This window comes from Pelodiscus sinensis, chromosome 16 (genome assembly GCF_052426305.1).
Source record: "Pelodiscus sinensis isolate ZL-2025 chromosome 16, ASM5242630v1, whole genome shotgun sequence".
In the NCBI taxonomy this organism is placed as follows: Eukaryota; Metazoa; Chordata; order Testudines; family Trionychidae; genus Pelodiscus; species Pelodiscus sinensis.
Window position 1 is genome coordinate 33286997 of NC_143067.1, and position 15093 is coordinate 33302089.

Below are 15093 nucleotides of genomic sequence, written 5' to 3' on the forward strand. Positions count from 1 at the left end.
AATACGCAATAGATTATTAGTGCAATCTTCCCAGTTAAAGTGTAGATCACAAATAGTCAGAATTTACAACTCCTTTTGAAGGCCAAACTCCTGAGCACAGTAAGCCCAGGTCTACATTAGGATCTTATTCCAAAATAAACCCCTCCTGGTTGAATTTGTAAGTGGTGCATCCACATTACCAATCCCAGTATTTTGAAATAATGGGGTGTGGAATTTGAACTCTATAGTCCTGCTTTTCACAAGGAGTAACACTAACTCTGAAATAATAATTTTGAAATAACGGTAGTGTGGATGCTTCGGTGATGCTAATTCAAATTAATTGACCTCCGGGAGGCCTCCCACATCTCCACAGAGTGCTTCCTGGGGCTCTAAGTCTGAGGTAGCATGTATACATTTACAAAACCTATCTTGGACTAATTTCGATGCTTCCCCATGGTGAAGACACACTAGTTCAAATTTGTTAAATTGGGAGTTCTTAAGTCAAATTTAGTAATTTTGAAATAGTTTCCTAGTGTGGACATGGCGTTTGAGAAAGAGGCAAACTGAAAGATGCCCTGCTCAGTAAGTGTTCTTTCCCAAAGAAAACATGCTGTGCAGGGCACTTTGCTGGTACTCTGAGTTGAAGCATAGCATATTGGCTCCTGAAAGTATAATACATCCTACGAGGATGGTTGGACATTGCCCTCGATCTTGAAGATGAGCTTCAAGAGCCTAAGGATAAGCCTAGCCTGTCTCCTAGCTCTCTCTAGACCCGCCATGGCCAACCCGTGGCTCACGAGCTTCATGCAGCTCTTCCCCCCAACACACCAAGGTACGGCTTGCGAAGCCTCCCCCCCCGAACCCGTGGCTTGTAAAGTCGCCCCCGTGTTCCTCCCCATGTTAGGCACAGCCATTAAAGAAGGAGAATTAAAGATGGCACTGGCCAGTGGGAGCCTGATGTGACTGAAAAGCCTCTAACTGCATTTTCTTAAAGGGGCAAAGCTTTTTTTTTCCCCCGCTTGACCAAACGCTTGACCGGGGGCTCCTTTGAAAGGGATAAAAGGGGGCAGTCCTTTTCTTTTTGGTTGACAACCTGGCTCTTTGCAGTGGATCCACTGATTTCTTGGCTCTTTGCCCAGAATGGGTTGGCCACCCCTGCTCTAGACCACTATGAAGAGATCAGTATGCACATCATATCACCTAATTTGCAGACCAGTCTAAGTTAAGGTGGAGTTTAGCCCCAAGTAAAATGTTTTTGTTTGATCTCAATAGATATATTGATCGAATTTGTAAGTGTTATAACCATGCATTTGCTATGGCTATCAGTGTTCCAAATTCAGCAGTAACCTAAATGGTTATGTACTAACAAATATGGTATAAGAAGGTTAGAAAGTGAGTATAATGTAATTTGCCATTCAGTGAATGTACAAACTAAATGTAACTTAAACAGGGCAAAGTGGAATGAGGGACTAATAGAATTGCACAAAACAGGATGATATACAAAATGTAAGTGAAGGCAGGTGATGAGAGGCATCTATTTCCTCATCTGTCTTTTTACACCTGCCCCTTGTTAGTTCTTGTTAATTCTTCTCTTTCAATCCTTCATCATGGAAGTCTGCTTACACTCAAACTGATTTAAATCATGTCTGAATTACAGCCGTTCCCCGACGTACAAACACCTCGACTTATGACCATCCGCACTTACGACCAACCTTGCGGCAGCATGTTGTTTTTGCGTGTCTGCGGTCAGGCAGCGTGTTTACGTTTCATTCCCTCACAGTATTTTCAGTGTTTGCTTGTGGCCATTATGTCAAGCAAAAGAAAAAGGGCTAGTCTTTTTGAAGACTTAAAGAAAAAGGAGGGGTATGACTATGACCAAACTTTCACTGCCAGTCACGGTTGGTTCAACCGTTTCAACATGCGTGCAAACCTTCATAATGTGAAGCCAGTGCTGATTTGAAAGCAGCAGAACCTTTCATAGAAGAATTGGATAAGCTGATAAAAGAAGGAAATTATTTTCCAGAACAGATCTTTAATGTTGATGAGACAGGTCTCTTTTGGAAGAAAATGCCCGAATGTACCTACATACGTAAATAAGCAAAAACTATGCCTGGTTATAAGGCTTTCAAAGATCGTCTAACAGTCTTGTTAGGAGGAAATGTTTCTGGATTTAATTCGAAACCCCTCTTGATTTATCGCTCTGAAAACCCTAGAGCCTTCACGAATATCAGCAAGGCTACTTTACCAGCCATTATCGCGCTAATAAGAAAGCCTGGATGATACTTACACTTTTTGAACTGCTTCATCCCTGAAGTCAAGTCATATTTTCTGGAGAAAGGAATTCCTTTCCAAATTTTGCTTATTTTGGATAATGCTCCAGGTCATCCTCCATACCTAAATGACTTACATTCCGACATGAAAGTGGTGTTTTTGCCTCCCAACACCACATCTATTCTACAACCCATGGACCAGGGGGCCATAGCTGCTTTCAAAGCATATTTTCTTCTTCGAGTGGTCCCCGTGGGTGCTCCACTCCAGGTGTCGGGTCCCATCCCGGCGCCGCTGGTCGGAAATTTCCATAGCCGTAGCCGGGGCAGACTGCGCATGCGTGAGCGCAGCGCGCGGCATTCGCGCCTTTGCAACGGTTCGGCCCCCCCTCGTCAGTTCCTCTCAGCCGCCCGTGGTTGCTGGCGGAACGCCGTTTGTCTCCTCAGACAGAAGCCGTCCTAAAAAAAAAAAAAAAAAAAAGAAGAGAAGAAGAAAGATAGTTAGTCAACTTGGGGTAATATAGTTAGTTAGGTGCTTAAAAAAAAAAAAAAAAAGAGAACACATTATGCCTGGGTCACCGGGTTTTAAACGGTGTGCTCACTGTAAAGAAGCCATGCCGGCATCTGACGGGCACGAAGCCTGTGTGAGATGCTTAGGCGAAGCGCATGTGCCACAAAAATGCACTCACTGCGCAAAACTGACACCGAGGGCACGCAGAGAAAGAGATATGCGCCTAAAACTGCTATTGTGTGATAAGGCTTTACAGCCTTCTGAGGATCAGGTCTCAGAGTCTCCCGCAGGGCAGAGAAAGAGATCAAAATCCCCAGCGGTAATGGTGTCAAAAAAGAAGAGAGCTTCTCCTACGCGCTCTCTTCCGCCTCCTTCACTGTCCCGAGTTGGTCAGGGACATAAACCTGGTACGTCCGGGTCGGCGAGACAACCAGGAAAGTCGCACCAGGCGCAATCGGTAATGCCAAGCCGCTCGTTATCGGCACCGGCTTTGCGACCCGCTGAGAGCGCGATTGATGCAGAGCGATCGGCACCGCCACAAGGGCTGGAGCCACGACCATCTGCCCAGCCGCAAACTCGAGCGGCACCGCAAGCAGCTACTATAAGCCAGGACAAGCCGGCACCGTGCTCGGCACCGGATGCGGCATTGACAGACGGCACCGGGGAGCAAAACGAACGGGGCCGACAGAGCGCCCCCCCCTGTGCCGAGTCGGCACCGGCGGATCACGCTACTCTCGCAGCTGCAGCGGACAAGCAGCTGGCTGTGGTGCCAGGCAGGATGGCAATACAGCAGCCTGATAACGCTGTAGACATCATTCCTCCCCCTGCCAATGGTTCCTTATCAGTGCAGGAGAGGGAGGCTCCTCCTGCCTCTACAGTCCCGACAAAGGCTGCTAGGAAGTCAATACCGAGACATTCAATTTCACCATCACCTGAACCTTCAATTTCTCCCTCTCATTCACCGAGGGTCAGACATCTCGCGTCGTCTCATAGCCAAACAATGTCTTCCCCGCGATGGAGATCAAGGTCTCGTCATTCTGCTCATCGCGAATGGTATCACTGTTACCATCGGGAATCATCATACAGATCTTGCTCACCAAGCTACTCCCCGCCTAGATCTTATCATAGGGGGTATGCCAGCAGAAATTCCTCGCGAAGGTCGTCCTCTGAGCACTTTGATTATAGGAGCCATCGATCATCCTCTGAATACGGAAGACCTCACTCTCGTTCTCATCAGTGCTGCTGCCACACTCCTCATGAAGCACGACAGTCACCTCCAATTCAAGACTGGCAGAGGGCATCGCCTCGCCAACAGAACCCCTTGCCTTCAGCTCACCTATCCGAGCCTGAGGAGGGACAGATATCGGATACGGATGATCAATTACGGACTGTATCTCCAAAAGATATTTCGTCATCTTCCCCAGACGATGCAGTGTTTGAAGGGGATCCCTATCCTCCGGACGACACAAAGGAATTTCAAGATCTTTTTAGGAGAGTAGCCCAGTCTCAGGACGTTCAGCTATCAGACACTCCAACGAAGCAATTTAAGCTCTGGAGAAATCTACATCCTAAGCAACAATCTAAGGTTGCTCTCCCTATGGACGAGGCAATCCTCCAATCAGCAGCAGAAATTTGGCATACCCCAGCTTCGACTCCACCAACTTCGAAACCGGCGGAAAAGCGTTATTTTGTAGCATCTAAAGACTCAGAATTCCTTTTTACTCACCCGCAGCCAAACTCCTTGGTCGTTGATGCAGCTCTCCAAAGGGCTAAGAACCCACAGTTGAAAAATGTGGGGGCTGATAAAGAGGCAAAGAAATTGGATATATTTGGCCGGAAAGTTTATACATCGGCCACATTGCTTCTTCGCATAGCGAATTATACAGCTCTATTGGCGAATCATAGCTTCGATAGTATAGCAAAGCTTACAGAGCTGTCCCAAAGATAATCGGATGCAGACAAGGAGCTGTTACGATCGATCCTCAAGGAAGGCTATGTGTGTTCAAAGGCCAATCTTCAGATAGCTATGGATATAGCGGACACAGCAGCTCGGGGAGTGGCAACAGCAGTGTCCATGAGACGCTCTTCCTGGCTCGCCATGGCGGCAGTGCCCAAGGAGCTGCACTCCAAGGTAGAAGACCTTTCGTTTGACAAGGTAAAATTATTTGCAGAAAAGACAGATGAGGTGCTTCATACTGGAAAAGATTCAAGAACACTTTGTACGCTGGGGATGTACGTACCACCATTCCGCCGCCGTCATTATTTTCCATACCAAAGACGGTATGATTATCAGTCTCGGAGACAGCAAAATCGCCCGTTCGACCAATCGCGACCTAGACAGCGCCCTCAACGAAGGCGTCCACCACCACCTAGAGTGACGGGCACGCCCGCCTCAAAACAGCAAGTTTGACTCCCTTGTCGGGGGCAAGCGGATGCTACCAATCATTGCCGCACACGCAAAGCCCATTTTCCACCACCGCTTACGACCTTACTATCACCAATGGGTCAAAATAACATCGGACAAATGGGTACTGGAAGTCATAAATATCGGCTTCACCATTCCCTTCGCTTCCATCCCTCCCACCACCCCACCTTCCCCGTCCCTTTTCAGGGACCCATCTCACAAAAATCTCTTGCGACAGGAAGTTCATCATCTCCTGGCTATCGGAGGAATAGAGAGGGTCCCGGATCAGTTCAAGGGAAGAGGGTTCTATTCCAGATACTTCCTAACGGAAAAGAAAACGGGGGCCTGGAGACCCATTCTCGATTTAAGAGGTCTGAATCGTTATCTCCGCAGACAGCGCTTCAAAATGGTGACCCTGAATTCCATAATCCCATCCCTCGATCACAACGATTGGTTTGCTGCCCTCGATTTACAAGATGCATATTTTCACATCACAATTCATTCCGCTCACAGACGTTTTCTGCGATTTGTGATAGGTCACGATCATTTTCAGTATCGGGTTCTACCATTCGGTCTTTCTTCAGCTCCCAGAGCGTTTTCAAAAACCCTGGCTGTCGTAGCAGCTCATCTGCGTCGGTTACAGGTGATAATATATCCATACCTGGACGACTGCTTAATAAAAGGTTCCACGGAGCGAGAGGCATCGCAGATGGTGGCGACGGTTGAGCAAACGTTCGAATCACTCGGTCTCCTCCTCAACAAGAAGAAATCAACACTTATTCCGACGCAATTCATAAAGTTTATAGGGATAAACCTCGATTCGCGCATGGCGAGAGCTTACTTACCTCAAGAAAGATTTCAAGCGATCAAGGATCTCGTTACCAGACTCACCGGCAATGTGACTGTAACGGTACACAATTGCCTTCGTCTCCTGGGTCATATGGCGGCGGCCATCGCAGTAGTTCCTCATGCGCGGCTCCACCTGAGGGACCTCCAACATTGGCTGTCCACGGTTTATGTCCCTGTGAGGCACGACATTCAAAAGGTAGTATGGCTACCTCCACATGTTCAAAGATCTCTGCAGTGGTGGACAAAGGCGCAAAACCTTCTGCCGGGAGTTCCATTCCACCGGCAACAACCATCGGTACAGATAACATCGGATTCCTCACTCATCGGCTGGGGGGCCCACATGGACAGCGAACGAATCCAGGGCAAATGGTCTCTCAGCGAGAGGCGTCTGCACATAAATCGGTTGGAACTCCGGGCAATCTTCTACGCATGCAAACATTTTCTCCCGCATATCAAAGGTCTTACAGTAAGGATACTGATGGACAATGTAGCAGCAATGTATTACGTGAACAGACAGGGAGGAGCACGATCACGCTCCCTATGCGCCGAAGCAGTGCGGTGTTGGAACTGGTGCATACAGAACAGCGTAACCATAACAGCATCATACTTACCTGGCACTGCCAATGTAATTGCGGACTCCCTCAGCAGACAATTTCTCACGGATCACGAGTGGGAAATAAGGGCAGATGTACTTTGTGCGATATTTCAAAGATGGGGTATTCCCCTGGTAGACCTATTCGCAACATCCAGCAACAGGAAGTGTCGCCTATATTGCTCGAGAGCAGGGCTCGGCAAGGGCTCCCTCGGCGATGCGCTTCTGATCAGATGGAAAAAGGCACTTCTGTATGCGTTTCCTCCCACGGCTCTTATCTCCAGGACACTGGAAAAAATCAGAACAGAAGCGGCGACTGTCATTTTGCTAGCGCCAGCATGGCCCAGGCAAGCCTGGTATCCATTCTTACACAGTGTCAAGTATCAGAGGGGTAGTCGTGTTAGTCTGAATCTGCAAAAGCGATGAGGAGTCCTGTGGCACCTTATAGACTAACTGAAGTGTAGGAGCATAAGCTTTCGTGGGCAAAGACCCACTTCGTCAGATGCATGCATCTGACGAAGTGGGTCTTTGCCCACGAAAGCTTATGCTCCTACACTTCAGTTAGTCTATAAGGTGCCACAGGACTCCTCATTGCATTCTTACACAGGATGTCAATTCAACCACCTTACCCTCTTCCTCTCCATCAAGATCTCCTTACTCAGGAACAAGGCGCGCTGTTGCACCCCAGACTGCAGGCATTGCATTTGACGGCGTGGCTTCTCAGTGGTCAAAAGGGGATGAAAACCTGTGTTCTGAACAGGTCAAGGCAATACTTCTACACAGTAGGAAAGAGTCTACGCGGAACACTTACCTCGCAAAGTGGCAGAGATTTTCTAACTGGTGCCTCCAGAACGACATACACCCTCTCTCATCTCCTCTGCAGCACGTTTTGGACTACATCCTTCATTTACGGAATTCAGGACTTGCACTATCGTCCTTAAAAGTGCACTTGGCAGCCATCAGTGCCTTCCACCAACCAGTAGAAGGTTCCTCGCTCTTCTCTCATGTAATTACAAAGAGGTTCTTAAAAGGGCTCCTAAATTTATATCCACCACGAAGGGCGCCTGCCCCTTCTTGGAATCTTGATTTAGTAGTGGATACCATTATGTACCCACCCTTTGAGCCCTTGGCATCGGTCTCTCTACATATGCTAACTATGAAAACAGTCTTCCTCCTTGCAATTACATCAGCAAGAAGGGTAGGTGAACTGGGGGCGTTGATGGCAAGCCCTCCTTTTACGTTTTTTTCCAAAGATACAGTAACGCTACGGTTACACCCAGACTTTATTCCCAAAGTCTGTTCTTCTTTTCACATTAATGAGCCTATTGTCCTCTCAGCTTTTTATCCTAAGCCTCATTCCTCAAGTAAGGACGCTCTGTTCCATACCCTCGATGTCCGACGTGCGCTTTCTTTCTATATAGACAGAACACGCCAATGGCAGCGCACGGACAGGCTGTTGGTATCTTTGGCACCTAGATCAAAGGGCAAAGCACTTTCCACTCAACGCATTGCAAAACTAATTACTCTCTGTATTACGAAGTGCCACTCGATTAGGAACAAACCTCTTCCTTCTTTACCTTGGGCTCACTCTACACGAGCAGTAGCGACTTCCACTGCCTTTGCAAGGGGAGTTCCTCTTGCGGATATCTGCCGCGCGGCTACCTGGGCCTCTAGCGTAACTTTTGCGCGTCATTATGCCATAACTAGGAGGTGGGCTTCAGATGCCGCGGTAGCCTCTGCGGTTCTATCCACGGTACAAGATAATTGACCCGGAGCGCATTCTGGGTTACTGCTTTGTACTCACCTGGAGTGGAGCACCCACGGGGACCACTCGAAGAAGAAGAAGAAGTTACTCACCCTGTGTAGTAACGATGGTTCTTCGAGATGTGTCCCCGTGGGTGCTCCACGCCCCACCCTCCTCCCTGCTCCGGGTCTCTCTGCTTTGTCTTCCAGGGACCAAGCGGTGAGAGGAACTGACGAGGGGGGGCCGGACCGTTGCAAAGGCGCGAACGCCGCGCGCTGCGCTCGCGCATACACGGTCCGGCCCGGCTACGGCTATGGAAATTTCTGACCAGCGGCGCCGGGACGGGACCCGACACCTGGAGTGGAGCACCCACGGGGACACATCTCGAAGAACCATCGTTACTACACAGGGTGAGTAACTTCTTCATCTTTGCAACACATTTGCAAAGGCAGTAGCTGCCACAGAATGCGAAAACAGCAAAACATTACATGAATTTTGGAAGGACTACAACATTCTGCATCGCATAAGGAACATTGCTGCAGGGTGGGAAGAAGTCACTCCACAATGTATGAATGGCATATGGAAGAAAATCCTAAAAAGATTTGTGAACTGTTTCAAAGGGTTTGAAAAAGAAAAGGAACTGGAAGACATCGCTAATAACATTGTACAGCTGGCGAATGAAGTGGATCTGGAAATGGATAATGAAGGCATACACCAACTGGTTGAGGATGTTGGGGAGGAGCTGAGCAATGAAGATTTCATGCAGCTTGAGGCGGAGAGGGTAGCAGAGGAAGAGAGACAAACAGCCCAAGAAGAAGAAGAAGAAGCCCCCTAAAACTTTGTGATGAAAGAAATGGCTGCAGCTTTCAGCTAAATAAATGAAGGAATGCAAATGTTTGAAAAAATGGACCCTGACGTTGCGAGATTCTCAAAGGTGGATCGTTTAATTCAGGATGCCCTGGCTTGCTATAAGGAAATTTATAATGAGAAGAAAAGACAAATTGTCCAGTCCAAAATGGATATTGTTTTAAAGAAAGCCCCCAGCAGTGCTGCCTCCCATACTGAACCAATGTCTTCTAAATCAAAGGAACTGCTGAAATAGAATCTGTTAATGATGTTGATGATGATCTTACTGTAGTTTTTTATTCCTCGAATTCCTCATCCAATTAATTCAATTCATATTACTGTATTTAAATTACTGCATTATGTTTTGTATTTCATGTTCATGTGTGTTAAATAAAGTTTGCTGTTGATGCAGTAGTGTTGTTTTTTTCGTGTGTTTCTATTTTTCGTTGTTGATTGTTGTGTTGTTGGTACTTGGTTACGCTTCGAGTGCTTCGTATGGGATATTTCCGACTTATGAACAAATTGAGTTACGACCAGCTATTCGGAACATAATCCGTTTGTAAGTCAGGGAACGCCTGTAGATTTGTTCTTACAAAGACAAGCTTGATGAAATGATACCTTTTATTGGATCAGTGAAAGACATTGCCTCACCCATCTTCGGTCTCTAATATTCTGGGGTCAATACAGCTCCAGTGACCAACTCATCTGATGAAGTGAGTTTTACCCAAAAAGCTTGTGATGCTATGTATTTTTGTTAGTCTCTAAGGCTGTGTCCAGACTCAGGGTTTTTTTCGAAAAAAGTAGCCTTTTTTTGAAAAAAACTTCACCTGCGTCTAGACTGCAGCCACGTTCTTTCAAAATTAAATCGAAAGAATGCGGCTTTTCTTTCGACGGCGGTAAACCTCATTGCACGAGGAAGAACGCCTTTTTTCGAAAGTGCTCTTTCGAAAAAAGGCGTTCTTGAAAGCAAACAGGGCTTTTTAGAAAGAGAGCATCCAGACTCACTTGCTGCTTTCTTTCGAAAAAGCGACTTGCTTTTTCAAAAGTTCCGCATGCAGTCTAGACGCTCTCTTTCGAAAGAGGCTTTTTCAAAAGTATCTTTCGAAAAAACCTCTTTCAAAAAAGGCTTGCAGTGTAGACATAGCCAAAGGGTATGTCTACACTACCACCCTAGTTTGAACTAGGGTGGTTAATGTAGGCAACCGAAGTTGCAAATGAAGCCCGGGATTTGAATTTCCCGGGCTTCATTTGCATCTTGCCGGGTGCCGCCATTTTTAAATGTCCGCTAGTTCGGACTCTGTGCCCGCGGCTACACGCGGCACGGACTAGGTAGTTCGGATTAGGCTTCCTATTCCGAACTACCGTTACTCCTCGTGGATCAAGGTGTACCGGTAGTTTGGAATAGGAAGCCTAATCCGAACTACCTAGTCTGTGCTGCGTGTAGCCGCGGGCACAGAGTCCGAGCTAGCGGACATTTAAAAATGGCGGTGCCCGGCAAGATACAAATGAAGCCCGGGAAATTCAAATCCCGGGCTTCATTTGCAACTTCGGTTGCATACATTAACCACCCTAGTTCAAACTAGGGTGGTAGTGTAGACATACCCTAAGATCCCAAAGAACTACTCAGTTTACTCATTCTTAGAATATCCTTTAGTTTGATCATGTAACTAGTGCACCTTAAAAGCCTTCTAAGATTCCATGAATGATTAATGTATAATCATAATTTACTTTGTGAGCTTTTTAAATCACATGCTACTTTATGAAGAACAAGAGACTTATATACCATTGTGTCTATACATCTCCAGGACAATCCTGTTCAGTAATGCCTGGTACAAACAGAAAGGTTTTGTTTAACCATCTGCAAATTTTCATTTGTTTCATTAGAAGTAGTGGATGCAACCAAGAACATTAAATATACAGAATGTTAATATAGCATTGCTTCTTGGCTTCATTCATAGCAATTGAAAACAATTCTGTGTTTTATACATAACAATATTATATGGACCTATGTTTCAATATTCCTTTGTTGGTATTAAAGACATGACTTGAAATCCTGGCCCCAATGAAACCAATGGAAGTTTTGCCATGGACTTCAGAGGAACTTGTACCCATAGTGTATTCTTTTTTCCTTGTCTCTGCTCTTACTGATGTGGGACTATTTGGCCAATGGATTTCTGATGTTTGAACTCATTAGGCAGGATGACCAATCATTTGGTTCCAGTTGTTTTTTTATTAATGAGCATCTGCATTCTCAGTGCCAGTTGGCTCCTATGTTTTCTACAATTCATGTTGTGACTGGGGCTCCTCACAGAACAATCCATTCACCAGATAGAAAGAAATGTATTGTGGCTGTGCCCAAATGACTCTTCATCCTCCCCCAAAATTGTGCTTTAAATGTAAAGAAAAATCTCACTGAAGAAAATTTGGGAATCTTCTATTAGAGATGGGATTCAGGGTAAGAAAAAAAACCCATCTTGGACACTAGTGATTGGTATCTTTGCCTGGTAAATCTGGGCAGCAAAAGGATATTCACTACAGGCAGTCCCCGGGTTACGTACAAGATAGGGACTGTAGGTTTGTTCTTAAGTTGAATCTGAATGTAAGTCGGAACTGGCGTCCAGATTCAGCCGCTGATGAAACTGACCAGCAGCTGACTACAGGAAGCCCGAGGCAGAGTTGCTCTGCCCCGGGCTTCCTGGAATCAGCTGCTGATCAGTTTCAACAGGCTGAATCTGGACGCCAATTCCAAGTTACGTACAGTTTCAACTTAAGAACCCCAGGCGTCCCCAAGTCAGCTGCTGCTGAAACTGATCAGCGGCTGATTCCAGGAAGCCGGGGGCAGAGCAACTCTTCCTCGGGCTTCCTGTAGTCAGCGCTGGTCAGTTTCAGCAGCGGCTGATTTGGGGACGCCTGGGGCAGAGCAGCTGGGGTGCTGCCGGGTTGGTCCAGTAGCGCCCAGAGCGGCGCTGCGGGACCAACCCGCAGCGCCCCAGCTGCTCCACCACAGGCGTCCGGAGAAAAGCCTGGTCTGCTGGGAGGGGGGGCGTACTATCTGTGTCTCCCCCCCCTCAGCAGACCAGGGAGACGCGGGTGGTGGACCGAGACGCACCGCGGTCCCACCGCCCAGGTCCTCCGTGGCTTTGCTTTACGTCTCCCTGGTCTGCTGGAGACCAGCAGACCAGGGAGACGGGGAGCAAAGCCTCTGAGGACGCCGGCAGCGGGACAGCCCAGCCCAGACGCGCAGCCCAGACGCGCCACGGCTGTCCCGCTGCCGGCGTCCTCAGAGGCTTTGCTCCCCATCTCCCTGGTCTGCTGGTCTCCATCAGACCAGGGAGACGTGGAGCAAACCCCGTTCGTAACTGGATCCGACATAAGTTGGATCCGACGTAACTCGGGGACTGCCTGTACTTAATTATGTAACATTTCATCACAGACAACAGATCCAAAAAAATGGGAAATCTCTTTTTCTTTGTTTGGAGAACAGACTGTAAAGGCTATGGGTACCAAATGTTTTTTTTAATCTGTATTATGATATTTTGTGATTTTTACTCTGAAATTTATTCATTTGTTCTTTCTTCCTGACAGTTACTTCTTGCTTTTTATTGCCAAACAAATCAGACGCTCCCTGCCACTTTGTGTGTAGTGGACATCACCTACAAAGCCTGCTGAATAGTGTATTGGAGGTCCACCACTTTGGTGAGTGGAATCATAGTTACAGTTTTATGTGTTGTTTTACTTCTGGTTGTGTTTGTATTGTTGACCAAAGTGCTTCCATATAGGCTTTAAAAATGCCTTTCCAGATCTCTGCAGGAAAGTACATTTTGTGGAGAAAAGCAATTTGTCCTAGCATTTTCCTTTACAGAAATCTGCTTCAATCTCTTTCAGCCCAATTGAACCACTTCAGAATGCTTTACAAAGAGAAGCCTGCCTTTTCTTTACCTGCATGGATTTTGCTTTTGTTTGAGTTGCCCATCCTCAAAGAAAGACCTATATAAAATGGAGGTTTTAGGAATTTGTTGCTGTTAATAGAAATTGTTCCTTGTTTAAAATAGACTGTTTATTCAGAATCCTAAAGCAGTCAAGATTGTTTAGCTAGTCAATGCAATTGTTTGACTGCATAGTCCAAATGTTATAAATCTGCATATAATATAATTTTCCTGTGCAAAAGAAAGATAAAACGAGGGAAAACCCCTCTAAATTGTTAGTTCTGTCTTGGTCCTCTAACTGCCAGAGAGAATGCTCACAAGACACCCTATAATTTAATTATGTTGTACATACCCTCTGGGAATTATATACAGTATCACATTACCTAGTGTGTCCTGTAGAAAAAAAGCAACTCTTTATTTAGGAGCAGCTCTAGAGGCGAAAGGAAATATAAACCACTTGAGCTGATGATTTCCCTGGAAAAGTTAAAATAAATTTTAAATTAAATGAATCATTCTGAGCTCTGCACCCTTCCAAGGTTCTTAATTCCACTGGATACTAATTTTGAGCTATGTCTGGCAATCCTTCTCCAAGACAAATTGCCATTGAATTCAGGTGTGTTATGATTGAACAAGGATGGCTAGATTTGGCATCTTTACTAAAAAAATTAATTGAATTTGGTTTAATTGATTTTTCAGTTGTATAAATATTTCTCAAACCACACACTAGATACTTTTTGAGCCTGATTTTCAAATACACCGAGCACCAGATTCCAGGTGAAATCTCAGTGGAAGCATCAAGGGTTAAATGCTACTGAAAAATCAAGCTCTGCATTGGCATTTTATTTGTTATACTGGCTCCTCTCTCATTGCACTTTCTTGGCACTATGAACTGACAAGTTCTTTTTGATTTTCTGACTGCATAACTTATTTTTCCTGCAATTTATTAGAGCATTAAGGTCAATGCTACCTAATTATGATGTATCTTGTTCTAACTGTCTGAAGCTCCAACTATGCCACATTGATAGTTATGTGCGTATACAAGTTGATATATAAAGTGCAGAGAAATGATGGGAGAAAGCTAAGTGAAAATAAACTTAAATATATATGTAAAACAAGTTATTTTTAAAGAGAAGAAAATCTGGTATTTTATATATCTAAGTATTGCTGTGGTAATTATTCATCGTATTTATATCTAAACATGACTTTTATTTGGTGAACTTTAGGGTTACTGAAAGCTAAGAAAAATGTGCATGAGAGGGGGCTGTGTGTGTGTGTGTGTGTGTGTGTGTGTGTGTGTGTGTGTGTGTGTGTTTAACAAAGTCTTTCAAACACACTAATGTAAGGGGAAGGCAAATTGACTATAGCCTTTTAGTAGCATGTTTCCTAGCAAATGAAAACTGTTATAATATACACATATAAATGAAACGAATCCTGCAAGCCTCAGTGCTGTGAATAGACTTTAAGGGGTACTTGTGTCAGGGTGAGTTGCTGCACGGGAGCCATCATGGATTTCATATAGAAATCTCAAGACACCTTAAAATCAAACTTCCCAGCTCCCCAGTGAGGTAATGTAGGTAACTTATTTTTAGTTGCCTTTCCTGAGAGGGAGGACCTGAGTCATAGAGATTAAAGTTCCCACACAGCAAGTCAGTGGTAGAACCTACTATAAAACTGAATGGAGTGCCCTTCCCTGATCTAATCACTGCACTACATCTGTCCATTTAATTCCAGATTTCTGCCCATGCCCTGTATGCTGCTCTAGCTGTGTTGTAATGTCATAAAGGGGCCACAACAGATTCATTCCTCCATAGTAGGATCTTTGCAGTGCTGCTATATGTAACCCTATGCTGCTGCCTCTTTGCAGCCCTTGGCCTAATGGGATGTTCATATTAGAGAGATGGCATAGCCCAGCATCTTACAAACTTTCTCTTGGGGAGTTAGCTCTCCCTCAGATAATTATAATTATAATGTACCA

General features: G+C 45.6%; 1 protein-coding gene across 2 annotated transcripts in view; it reads left to right on the plus strand.

The window, feature by feature from the left end:
* The window catches only part of TENM2 (teneurin transmembrane protein 2), a 1126385-nt gene that overhangs the window by 100764 nt on the left and 1010528 nt on the right, over positions 1-15093 (plus strand). For both annotated transcript variants that reach the window (XM_075900179.2, XM_075900181.2), the window contains exon 2: positions 12778-12888. The gene's annotated coding sequence lies outside the window, so the exon portion shown is untranslated. The remainder of the gene's footprint in view (positions 1-12777; positions 12889-15093) is intronic.